This window comes from Vicia villosa, unplaced genomic scaffold (genome assembly GCF_029867415.1).
Source record: "Vicia villosa cultivar HV-30 ecotype Madison, WI unplaced genomic scaffold, Vvil1.0 ctg.002580F_1_1, whole genome shotgun sequence".
Lineage (NCBI taxonomy): Eukaryota > Viridiplantae > Streptophyta > Magnoliopsida > Fabales > Fabaceae > Vicia > Vicia villosa.
The window spans coordinates 90,911-105,896 of record NW_026705975.1 but is presented as its reverse complement, the minus strand read 5'-3'; positions in this window follow the sequence as shown (position 1 = coordinate 105,896).

Genomic DNA, 14,986 nt, shown 5'->3' with positions numbered 1-14,986 from the left:
TTAAAAGTGATGGCTTAAGTGCACTTCAGGCATCACTTTTTGTTAAAAGTGATAATTTAAGTGCACTTTAGGTGACACTTTATGTTAAAAGCGCTGACATAATGCACTTTAGACAACGCTTTATAATAGAAGCGTTGACTTAGGTGCATTTTAGGAAGCATTTTTTATTAAAAGTGTTGGCTTAAGTATACTATAGACTACATTTCTATTTAAAAACGTAGGCGTATGCAGGGGTGGCAAAATGGACAGTGGCCAGCCAGGCTGGGCCGCGCACCCGCCAAAAAGTGGCGGGTTGGGTTGGGATTTTGGGCCCGCCATCCACCAAAATCCGCCGTCCGGATAAGCCCGCCCAACCAAAACCCGTCGCCCGCTAAAGCCCACCTCACGTATTCGTCAAGCTCGTCTCGCCTTAAGCGTACCCTTTTTTAGTTAATTCTAGTAATTCAAATTCTTGATGGTTTTATTTTATACATTTATTTGTAAATATATGCAATATTTTTTTAGGTAGTATTTGTTTAAAAGATGCTTTATAAAAATTGTTCTAAAAAATATGTGAAAATTTTAATTGAAAGGTAAAAAAAGAGTATTAATCTATTAAAAAAATGAAGAAAAAAATAGGCGGGCAAGACATGATTTTTATGTCCATTTTACTTAGGGGGCTTGCCCGCCCCGCTTGCTTTTTGGCAGGCGTAACGCAGGGCGGGCGACCTGTTTTGCCAACACTAAGCGTAAGTCCTTTTAGTTTCAATATCAAATTTTTCTCTTCAACTCAAATATCATAAATTCTACAATTCTCATGCTCATAGATCAATATTGTATTGTGATTAATAATAACCACAAGTGAACTAACTTGAATTTGCATAAATTACATAATATCTTTAATACAAATTCAAAATTACATATATCGAGAAAAATGATAATCTATATCTATTTAAAATTATATAATCTTTCATTTTTATATAAGACATTTATGTGATCAATCAGATGTCATATATATCATATTTATAATATTTTAGTAAATATTTTAGTGAGCAATCATCATATGTGATAAAGAATTTTTGAAACTAGTAAGTATCATATATATATATATATATATATATATATATATATATATATATATATATATATATATATATATATATATATATATATATATATATATATAAATTGAAAATTTTGATTTACCAAAATGCATATTTTCAATGGTTGCACTTAAAGTGGTAGGATAAGTCATTTGAAAGTAAGCCAAATTGAAATTCAAATATTATATCAATATCATATATATTTTTTTAAATATTGATTAATCTTTAACTTTTAGGTTCACAATTGATAACTTACAAACTTCTCTCAGTAACTATTATTTGACATATCTGTATTCACACTAATCCTCCTTAATTTCATTTAATTTAGGATTAAATATGTTTTTAGTCCCTATAAATATGGCAACTTTCAATTTTAATCCCTGCAAATATTTTCTTCAAATAATGGTCCTCACAATATTTTCCGTCCCTATTTTTAGTCCCTCCCGTTAAATTTCACTAACAGAGGCTTACGTGGCACGCCATGTGTAACGTCACGTCAATTAAAGTCAATACTAATTAAAAATAGATAGATTGCGGGGGTTTTCAACTCCCTTTTAATAACTTGAAAAATGAACTAAGCAGGTGAAGCAAGGATCTGTTAAAAGAGTTGTTGTTGTTGGTGCTGGGGTAAGGTAGTGTGTAGGGGTGGCAAAACGGGCCGCCCGTCCTGCCCCGCCGCCCGCCCCGCCAAAAAACGAGCGGGGCGGGCATGCCCGCCAAGTAAAATGGGCACAAAAATCATGCCCGTCCCGCCAAGATGGAGGGTAAGCGGGCGGCGGGCTGGCCCGCCTATTTTTATTTATATATATTTTTTCATTTTTTTAATAGATTAATAGGTTTTTTTACCTTTTAATTAAATTTTTCACTTATTTTTTAAAACAATTTTTTAACAAATTTGACTTAAAAAATATTACATATATTTACGAATAAATATATAAAATAAACCATCAAGAATTGAAATTACTAGAATTAACTAAAAAAGAGGGAATTTCGGAGGAGCGGCGGGCTTTGGCGGGCGGCGGGCATTGGCGGGGCGGGCTATGGCGGGTGGCGGGTTTTGGCGGAGCAGGCTTTGGCGAGCGGCGGGCCTAAAATCCCAACCCAACCTACCATTTTTTGGCGGGTGGCTGGCCACGGCCTGTTTTGCCACCCCTAGTAGTGTGGTTGCTTCACTTCTTCGTATCTTTTATTATTGTTAATTTAATCAGATTGATGCTTTGGATTATGTTTCGTTAGGAAATGAAATTTCATTGAGTACGAGCCATTAGGTAATATGATTCAAAAATCTATGGATTGGTGGCAAATTTACACTCAGAACTGAATCTCTGATCAACATTTACTTAAATGCACTGTAAATTTAAATAACTATGCACGCTTATACTAGTAACCTTACCATTGTATTAGCACCCTCGAGAAACCGTTCTTAGCCTTCCTCCCGCTCTTCCCTCAGCTTCAAATACAGTTACATCCAGACCATGTGATATCAATTTGTAAGCCGCAGCAAGCCCACTTTATACCCGAAAAACAAATTTAGACCGAGATAATTTAATCAGTTTGTGAGGAACAAAAATTTCAACTTAAGTGCATATAACAATAATATGAATTCTAAATCCATTCAAACGAAACATAATCCAAAGCATCAATCTGATTAAATTAACAATAATTAAAGATACGAAGAAGTGAAGCAACCACACTACCTTACCCCAGCACCAACAACAACAACTCTTTTAACAGATCCTTGCTTCACCTGCTTAGTTTATTTTTTAAGTTATTTAAAGGGGGTTTAAAACCCCCGCAATCTATCTATTTTTAATTAGTATTGACTTTAATTGACGTGGCGTTACACATGGCGTGCCACGTAAGCCTCCGTTAGTGAAATTTAACGGGAGGGACTAAAAATAGGGACGTAAAATATTGCGAGGACCATTATTTGAAGAAAAATTTTGCAGGGATTAAAATTGAAAGGTGCCATATTTATAGGGACTAAAAACATATTTAAACCTTTAATTTATCTTCTGAGTAAGTAAATTATAACTAAATTATAAATTCATACCACTTTTAGATAAAAAATTGTTAAATATCAAAATAATAACTAAATTATAAATCCATACCATTTTATAATATGATATTCATTATGTACTCTGATCCGTGTAATGTTGTTTGATTTAGTCTTCGATACTCCACCTCCTATACTGAAATATTTTAATTGATAAACAAACAAACATCAAATTAAAATTTCTTATTACTAAAGATATCTTGCAATTAAGAGAATCGCTATAACCTCTCTCTTGTCTCAAAATGAAGAAAATCAATGCTTCCAACATCCATTCTTTTGAATTGGATAAAATGAAATTTAGTTATTGAATTTGATCCAAAATCACCAATTTAATAGTAAATCTTACAATATCACATATTGCTCTTATTGCATTGCATGTTTCAATTCTTCCATATAATTCTTACTTTCATTTTATATAGATATAATTTTTATAAAAAAAAACGGTATACTGTGTTAACATGGTTCAATCTTAAAAACTATCAAAATTTGATTTCTAGACTCATTATGATTATTTGTAAGCAAACATAAACTTCACTAAAAATCCACAAAATTAAAAATTAAACCCTAGTTAATCAAATTAAAATTATTTCATTGCAAGTACAAATAAAAAAAACAAAATTTTCATTGCAAGCACAAAGAAAAAAGAATAAAAATATTTCACAAAACTTAAATAATTAAAAAAAAAAACATAAAACCTACAAAATAAAAGAGGAGAAGTGACAAATGCTGAAAATAAGGGATTGAAAAATAAGAGATATAATTGAGTAAAAAAAAATAGTATATTTTTAAGTTTGTTTTAAAATAGTTATAAACTATTATATAAGAGAATAATAGAATGAAATGTAGTTGAGTGGTTGAGAAGCTTGTGAATATCCCTAAAAGCATTGGTTCGACCCTTTATTACAGTTTTTTTTTTTGGAATATATATATATATATATATATATATATATATATATATATATATATATATATATATATATATATATATATATATATATATATATATATATATATATATATATATATATATATATATATATATATATATATATATATAGGGAGCATATCAACCAATGGATTCATCAAGAGAGAGAATGTTAACACATTAATGAGGCTATTAATTTCTCTCTCTTGATGAATCCAATGGTTGATATTTCTTCCTCTCATCTCTCATTTAAAAATGCTCTCACTTGATATGCTATATATATGGGAGCATATCAAGTGAGAGCATTTTTAAATAAGAGATGAGATGAAGAAATATCAACCAATGGATTCATCAAGAGAGAGAATGTTAACACATTAATGAGGCTATTAATTTCTCTCTCTTGATGAATCCAATGGTTGATATTTCTTCCTCTCATCTCTCATTTAAAAATGCTCTCACTTGATATGCTATATATATATATATATATATATATATATATATATATATATATATATATATATATATATATATATATATATATATATATATATATATATATATTCCAATAAGCAAAGTTTTTAGGGGTTCGATTCCCACATATGTTAATTATTTTGAAAATTTTAATTAGTTAAAACTTTAAAGATTTTATGTGTATATTTGACAATATTTTATATCTATTCACGGGCGCTGCCTAATGTACTACTTAAGGCGGCACTTGTATTTGTTAATATGCGCTGCCTAATATACTATTTAAGGTCCCACTTTTAATAAATAATAAGTGCTGCCTAATATACTATTTAAGGCAACGCTTTTATTTATGAATAAGCATTACATAATGCACTACTTAAGACAACGCTTTTGCTTATTAATAAGCGCAACCTAATATATTACTTAAGGAAACATTTTTATTTATTAATAAGCACTACCTAATGTTGATTTTTTCGGAAATTTTAATATTCTATGTTTACATTAGAGAGCGCATTTTGTATATTTACGGGTGCTGCCTAATGAACTACCTAAGGCAACGCTTTTATTTATTGATAAGCGCTGCCTAATGTACTACTTAATGCAACGTTTTTTATCAATAAGTGTTGCCTAATGTAATACTTAAGACAACATTTTATTTATTAGAAAGCATTGTCTAAAGTAAAAGTGCTGTCTAATATTTAATTTTTAAAAATTATGATTATTTATTTAACATACAATAATGCTTATATTACAGCGCTGCCTATGTGGATACCTTATGGTAGCGCTTATTATCAAAAAAACATTGTCTATTATCCTCTTTTATTTTTTAGCAACATTCTTATAAAAAAGTGCTGGTAAAGAGGGTGTTGCCTAAACTCTTTTTTGGCATAGTGATTGTATGTTAGCTTACTAATGAGAATTTTGTTGTTTGTGTCTAGGAGGTCTACAAATGCTCACAACTATGACTAAGTGATGGACTTGAACCAATCAACCCTATAGTCACGAAGAGAGTTATTGGTCGCCCAAAGAAGAATCGAAAGTGATGAGCCTAGAAACATAAACACTTTACCCAAAAAACTTTAAACACTGAAATTCCAAAAATGCAAGACTATGAGACACAACAAGAAAACATGAAAAGGGAAAAGGGATGTTGAGAGAGCAATTCCTAAAGGTGCCAATAAAAAGGGAAGGGTCATGGACAAACTGTTATAGAACGAGGGTCACAAGCACCATAACAAACCAAAGACTAGCTACTAGTTTAAATTATTTCATGTGTTTTGAAGCAAGTGTTGGAAAAACTGTTTAGTTCATAAACTGAGATTATGTAATGAATGACCAATTTTGAGTTCATATGATTATCATACTTTTCTTTCTACATTGGTTATGTATTTTGTAGCCATTGTACTATTTTGTTTTGCATTTGTGTAAACAAGTTGTTATTTACTTGATGAAAACAAATTGTGAAATTATATTTGAAATGAAATGAACACACGTTCCTATTATGTGTAATTATGTCTTTATTGTGTATTCCTGTCTGAATTAAAATATTGTGTAAGTGGTGTAAAAATATTGGATATAGGTTCAATTAAGTACAAATAGGTTCAATTGAGTCCAAACATTAGGTAGGTTTAATTGTGTACAAATAGGTTTAATTTTTTCTAAATGAAAACATTGTGCAGGTTTTGTAAAAAAAATTTGGCATGTTCAATTGTGTACAAAAATATTCAATTGTGTAATCGTGTCAAGCACGTTGTGTAATTGTACAATGTTGTTTGTATAATAAGTTCAGTGGTGTCAAAATTAAAGTGTAAGTTCATTTTGTAAAATTACAGGTTGTGTAAAACCTATAATTATGTTTGGTTCATTAGGACATGTTGATTATGTCAAAATGATGTAGGTTAATTTTGTATAAGTTTATAAGAAATTGTGCTGGTTCAATTGTTTCAAACAAATTTTACAGCTTCAATTTCACCAAATTTCTGTCAAATTTCTATCAAATTTACAGATTATGTGTATGTTCAAATTGTACAGGTTGTGTATGTTCAAAAAATTATAATTTGTGTCAAATTACATGTTGTGTAGGTTCAAATTGTACAGGTTGTGTAGGTTCATTTTGTCAAATTATAGGTTTTTTGTAGGTTCAAAGAATTATAGGTTGTGTTAAATTTCTATCAAATTGCAGGTTGTGTTAAATTATACAATTACAAGTTCAAATTTCGATCAAATTAAAGGTTCAATTTTCTATCAAAATATAAGTTATGTCAAAATTAAAACAGCTTGCGCATGTTATGCCAAAATACCATTTCATTAAAATAGACAAATTACATCAGATTACAAAATACATTACACTATACGAGAAAATTACATCATTTCAATACATGTGTTACAACTAACACAAACGTAATTAATAGTATAGACACCGATGACAAATTCAAAAAATAACCCATCAACTTAATCTTCAACTTCAACAATTCTTCATTTTCCTTTATATCCCTTGTTAAATTCATAAGCTCGTAAATATTGTCTTTCAAATATATAATCACATCATTTACACAATTTCTCATGTTTTCATCAAACCATTCAAAATGGTTACACTTTTTTCTCATTATCTTAAAATCACCACAACCATACAACTATTTCTTGAATTCTCGTAAGTCCATGATATCATCAATGATGATTCAAGATCACATCAACATTTATTCCTTAATCTTCTTAGAGCGGACTGGTTTGTTGAGGCACATGAGAAGCTTGATTCAGACATTGGTGAAGAAGAAGAAGAAAAATGAAAAAGAGTCAAAGAAGAAGAAAAAAGAAGAAAAAGATAATAGATGAAGAGGAGGCGTTACTTGTTTTAAAGAAAATACACGAAGAAGGTGATGAAATAAGGGAAAGGGTTAGGGTTACCCAAATTATTTCTATTTTTTAAATAATGATACTATATTTATACTTTGGAAAACTTTTAAAAAAATATCAACCTGAATATGAAACAAAAAATGAGTGTCATGTCATTAAAAAATTCTCACATCTTTTAATTGAGCTAAAATTCTAAAAAAAACCAAATAAAAGGAATAAAAAATTGATTTTAAAATGGGGGGACCAAAACCGAAAAAAAGGATAATAGGGAGACCAAAGTTGCAATTAAGCCAAAACTTTTTTTAGAGATTACTCAATTGAGTAAATGTACACTGAAAATCTTAAGGAATTACAAAACAATGATTAATTAACTAATAACAATGGAAGGGTTAATCTATTTAAATTCAAACTGAGAAATTTGAATATAATTGGATTAACTAATTAAACATTCTAATATTACAATTCTTCGGTAGTATGATCAACATAAAGACTAATTTACAAGAGTAGATCTTAACAAGCTTGCACTTAGAAAAGTAAATCTTTATGAACAAGAAATAAACCTAACTTCATACAAACTACTAAAAATAATGAACCTGCTAAGCAAGACCTACACAAAAAATAAAAATAAAGAGTTAGAGAGATAGTACACTGAGATTTATATTTGTTTAGTGTGTCGTCCTCGCATGGCAACTAATATAGTATATGATGGTAAGTCATTAAAAATGTGTTGTAATCTTCCACTATGAGATTTAGAGTGTTCTTTTGTACATATGATAAGCAAAACAAAATAGAATTAACCATTAAGCTATACTAACTAATTCTTGATTCTTCTTCAAATATATACAACTCATAAGGCTTCTAAAGTCTCCAAGATCTAGGATCTTCAGTTGATTCACCTTCACATATCACTCCAAGCTCTCGTCCTACTACAATCTTTACTCGATTCAACCAGGACTATCTTTAATCATTTCAAATGTATGAATTTTATGGAAAAGATTTATTTTGTGTATTTTTCATATTTTAAGTGTTATGATATATGAATGAATTTCTAATGGGTTTCAAAATTCGTGAAATTGTTAATAATAGAAAAATTGTTATTGATTTTATTTTAGTTTCAGAAGAAGATGGTGAAAATGATGCACATGTACTATACCAAGAACATGAACCAGAGATTGAAATTTGTGTTAGGAAAATGAATTGTTGGTCTGATATTTGTAAAACCTTTCGCAATTAATATGATTAGTTTGAATTAGAACTTGAGCAAGTTTGGATAAACTTTTTCTATTTTGTAAAAGTTTGGATTAAGTTTTTTGACATGTTGTCTAAAATCATACTCCCTGTGTCTCATAAAAAGTGTCTCATTTGCACTTTTTCTTTCTCTCAAAATAATCGTCCCTTTACAATACTAATGCAACATTTATTTTTATTTTTCTACTATTGTGCCCCTATTTATTAACTTTCACTTTATTAAACGATTAACTCAAATTAATAAGGTTATTATTGTAAATGATATTATTTTTATCATTAAAACCAACACATCTAATCATTCACTACTATAGAAAAACTATACTATAACGCTTGGAAAAGGGATACCACAACGACTAACCAACCGTTGTAAGGTAAGGGGTGATTGTATGTCCGATGTTTTCCACCACGGTCATGAGACCGTGATTATAAGTCAGGACACGCATTATATGTCATAACAGTTACACTTATCAACCATTGTGATATATATATATATATATATATATATATATATATATATATATATATATATATATATATATATATATATATCACTACCGATAATTTCTAATACATTGATTTAAATGTAGTTAAATTTTGAGTTTACCGATGACCCAATGTTGAAAAAAATGGATATCTTATGTTGATACTCGTCGGAGGGGATTTAAGTCACAGCTCACAGCTGACTACATTATGAAGCCTAAGAGCAGTCTTGATCTTCCATGAAATATATATAGTTTTATATCGAAGAAGCAATGAAAGAAGCTTGCAAAGCAACATCATTATGAGGAATTCAAGGTTAGTACTAGTCTAATTTAACCGATAATATTATGCTAATGAGTTAATAATAATCATATATATATATATATATATATATATATATATATATATATATATATATATATATATATATATATTTCATTATGATAATAAAAGCTTAAAAGCAAAGTAGGAATACGTAACAAGGCAAAGAGTACGTAACCCCATAGATTGTCTCGTGGGGATTACAGAAAACTTGAGAAAAGAATCATGCTTGAAAAATAATCACAAACAGGAGATAATCACATCCCATCCCCACCGTCAATACATGAGAAATGGAAGAGGGATCGATTAAGATTAAATGGAGAGTACACCTCTGAGGTAACAAGAGTAGTTTCTAAAAAAATTGTAAGTATGATTTATTGGACTTATGTTATTTGTTATTTAAATGTGTTGGTAAAAATATAAGTAAGTTGCTAATGTTGTGTATGATGAGTTGGTTGAGGCGAATCGTAAAGGCACATTTGTTCCAGAAGCACGACATGACATATTAGTAGAAGTAATCGGAACAGATGAGCATGGTGGGCGTGTCCGTGGTGTGGGAGAAGGTGTCGGCTTGAGGTTATTCTTTGGGTCTAAAAAAAAGTACCGAAAGCTCGAAATTGAATGCACATAAACAAAAGATTGAAAATTTTGAGAAACAATTAGAAGAACAAAGGAGGATGTTAGATAAGGAGAGGGAAAATAAGGAGAAAGATATGGGAAAGTTAGAAGAAAAAAGGAGGATGTTTGATGAGCAGAGGAAAAAAAGGGAGAAAGATATGGAAAGGTTTCAAGAGTTATATTTGGTATGTGATTTACTTGAGATTTTAGTGTTTTATTGCAAATGTATGATATATATTGTGCTTATTTTTATTCTAATTGAATATTATGATGTAGAGATTAAGTGAAAGCCTCAAACAAGGCACAAATGAAGATCAACATTATGTTGATGGTGATTATGGTCATGATCATGATCAAACTCCAAGTAGAAGTATTGTACATCGTGCTTCTACTAAAGGAAGTTGTTCAGCCCTTTCCCCCCTCCAGCCAACTGCAACGAGTTATTGGACCCTAACTCAAATGAAATCACCATGTTATATACAATTGTTGCGAGCATAAATGCATCACAACCTCTCCCGCTAAAACATTGTCCATGTGTGCAGTTATTCTATTACAGGCCTGACGATGTAAGGGATTTTCTCTGTGGATATAAGTGGCTGGATGTAGGGATCTTGCAAGTTTGGTGCACGTAAGTATATAGTTGAATATACATGTCATTATAGAATATTATCATTTTTTGTATTTCCTCAATTAATTTATTTATTTTCTATAACCATCTATGTAAATTCACGTGTTTGTATAAAGTTAAATAAATCGAGTATTTATGGAAGCTTGGATCCGCTTTATATTCGATGAGCGTTTAATTCACAAAGAGAAATTTAAGATTACTTGAAAAAACAGTTAAATGAGGGAGGAAAATAATGTTACTTAGCACCATTTCTCTGTTGGTACGTATTTTTTTAATTGATGATTATGTATTCTATATTTAGTTTTTTTTAGCAAATACTAATGATATATATGTTCATGTTTGTTCATTGTGTTCCTTGCATCAACCACTCGACAAGAAAATGAAAGAGATTATTAATTCGTAAGTGTGTATATGTTACATTCATTTTCTTTGATATTGTAAGTAATTTAGCATGTAATATGTTTAATTCATATTTAATGTATATTGTTGTGGAGCAAGTGAATATGATGAAAAATGTTAGAAGAAAGCCATCATGGATCTCTCCCAAAGTAAATGGCCCGATTAGACATTTCTTTCATTTACATTCATGTGTGGTTATATTCATGTGTGGTTACATTTATTTGTATATGAGGAAACAACCCGAGAAATATGAGTGTGGGCATTACGTCATGAAACACATGATAAACATTGTCCTTGCCGACATTGTTGATTCATGGGATAAGGTATATATGTCATAATATATTTACATATATATATATATATATATATATATATATATATATATATATATATATATAGTGGCGGAGCCAGAAAAATTATAAAGCCTGGGCAAAAATTTAAAGATCGCAAATTCATATTATATATAATATAGGGTTAAGTATATTTTTGATCCTATAAAATTACCAAATTTTGTTTTTAGTCTCTATTAAAAAAATAACATGTTTTAGTCTCCACAAAATTATTATGCACGTATAGTTTTAGTCCATACTATTAAATCGATGTGTATTTTTGAATGATTATTTTACAGACATGTTTAAAATATTCTAAAAAGTTCTTCGAAAAAAAGAACTCAAAATTTGATTTCTAAGTCGATATTTGCATTACTTTATCTTTTGAAATTTAAAAAATTCATATTTAATTTTCCTCATTTTAAAAAATTCTATAATTTGGTAAAGAAATATGTTATAGTATTCTAAACTCGTATAAAAAAATATTCAAAAATTAAAAAGGTTAAAGGTAATCAAACATTTTTCAAAATTTTAAAAAATAGCAGAGATTAAATAAAATTACAATGCAAGTGTCCTTTTCAAGACTTCTTTGCGGTGAATATTCGAATAATATCAATATTATCAAGTAACTTAAATATCTCGCGCTCAGTGTAATCAAAACAAAACAGTACTATATACCAATTTTATGAATAACCTACATAACTTAAAAAGTCTTATTATAAAAAAAAATATTAAAAAGTGTCTTCATCAAATCAAAACAGTGTTATATTATTAATTTAAAAAAATTATTTAAAATCATTACATTAGTTTTAAGAAAATAAAGCTGCCGTTGATATTTGTTTCTAAATTATAGTACATAAAAACATTACACTAGTTTTAAACTTCATTGTTTTTAATTAAGTAATTATTTATTTATTTATTTAATTATAAGAAATAATTATCCTAGGTTGAAAAAGCCATTAGTAATGTAAAAAAAAAAAAAAACTTGCAGAATTGCATACATTAACTGTGTGAAAACGCTATACTCCTATAACACTAAAACTTTATGTGGAGCCCGGGCATAGGCCCAGGGTGGCCGGATGGTAGATCCGCCTGTATATATATATATATATATATATATATATATATATATATATATATATATATATATATATATATATATATATATATATATATATATATATATAAGTTGACTATTGAATTATTATCATGCATGATATTCACTTTTTTGCTCTTTCATATGTAGATGTTTAACGACGCAACCATATTCTCTGTTGAGGACTTTGTCAATCTGCATAAGCGTTTGGGCGTATATCCATAATGTGCTCAAGGGTCCAACTATTTGATTTATTGAGATGTGCTAATGAATTAGTTTATGTATATGATGATGTGAATATTACTTTTGATGCACAATGAATGATTACATATTGCAAATATTAATTGTGGCCTTAAGTGCACAATGTTAGCTGTTTTTATGCTCTTTGATGCACATTGTTGATGCACAATGTAGTAAATTCTCTAATATGGTTATAACAGTTACAGGATAAAAAATGGGAAGAATTTGAGAAGCAGAGAATTGCATATTTAAAACAAAAGAAACTTTTACAGCGGTTATAAAACCTAATTGTGATTGTATATTGAACAGTGACCAGAATAATATAAAGGCAAAATACCCTTTTTGGTCCCGTATGTTAACCTCGGGGTTCATTTTGGTCCCTTAATTTCAAAAAGTATCAAATTGGTCCCTTAACTCCTCAAAAGGTGTCATTTTAGTCCTTTTGGGCATATTAGCGACGGATTTAGCGACCGATTTTTGAGTTTTTCCGTCGCTAATATGACAAAAAGGACTAAAATGACACCTTTTGAAGAGTTAAGGGACCAATTTGAAACTTTTTTAAGTTAAGGGACCAAAATGAACCCCGAGGTTAACTTACGGGACTAAAAAGAGTATTTTGCCTAATATAAATTACAAAATGTTGATGCTGACAATCGAACCTGAGACCTTTAGATATATCATGAAGTTTGGGTTAACTAACCATTGTGATATGGCATGCGTTTTCTAGAATACAACAACAGTCCCAGGACTGTGATTGTAAGTACCCGCATATACAACCACACACTACATAACAACGCCTGGTCTCGCGTGGTTATATATCTTTCCCAACCGTTATATATATATATATATATATATATATATATATATATATATATATATATATATGTATATATATATATATGTATATATATATATATGTATATATATATATATATATATATATATATATATATATATATATATATATATATATATATATGTTTTCAATTTATAAGTGTGTTTATTCTCATTTGATAATATTGACAAATAATCCATTAGAATAATGTGAAAGTATATGGCCGCAAATGTATCTTTCAAAGTCTAAAGTGCACAACATCCAAGTTATATAAATTGGTGATTTGTTTTCCGATCTATAGACAACATTTTTTTATATGTTGCTTATTAAAAATCGTAGTCTTTTCCTTTGTTTTAGGGGCGGTTTTGTGTGCGTTGTGTAAATAAAATTATAGATTAAGCTACGATTTACATTTGTTTCCTATTAATAAATGTTTCCTTTTCACATGTTTTGGGGACGATTATTTTATGTTGCTACTTGAAAACCAGGGCTTAAAACATCAATTAAAACCGGAGACTTTTGATATTTAAGGCGACAATGTTTAGAATCCGTGGGTAGAAATCAAAAATCCGCGCTCTAAAGGAATAGGCAACGAATCTTTATTCCATGCATGATAAATCGTCCACAAAAACCTTAGGCAACAATTTTCAACCTTTAGGGGACGTTTTTTGTTGTTGTTGTTTATCGGTATTTTTGGCAAACAATTACTAGTATATAAAGATGGTTACTTGCAGGATCGACTAGTAAATCCTAGGGCATATTTGTGCAAAAATTTCTTAGATTTGTTCAAAGTATGCATTAGTTTGATTGCAAAAAAAAAATTAAAAAAATTAAAAAAACAGGTAAAAGGAAATTATTGTCTCAATCGGGTTCGATGTAAAGTAAAGTAAAAAAGCAAAGGAAAAAATGAGGAAATAAAATAAATAAGGAAAATTACTTTCATAAAATGTGTAAGAAATAAAAGGATGATACACAAGATCATACATTTTCTCACAGATTTGTTTCTCTCTATAATGTGGATACTTTAAGTTTTGGAGTGTCGTATATGAATTTGTAACCCCTAATCCTCACACCAAAATTACCTATATATACTACTATATTTGTCATTATTTTCTACAATTGCTATGTGCATGCTCGACATGTATTCTTGTAACGTGGCTTTGAGCCTGGTGGCTTGCTTCCACCTATTTTCGACACCCAAATACCTATGTGTTGCTGGTATTTGATCTTATTTTTTCGTGAATGAAATAATTGCTTCATAATCAAAATTCGTAGTTGTCGTGTGAAAACCATCACCAAAAATAAGCTAAGTACAAGACAAAACACTAGGTCGAGTGGAAATAGTCGACTACCATATTAAGTTTTTCATTATAAAGGGATCTCTAAACCATATTCACTTTCAATGTCA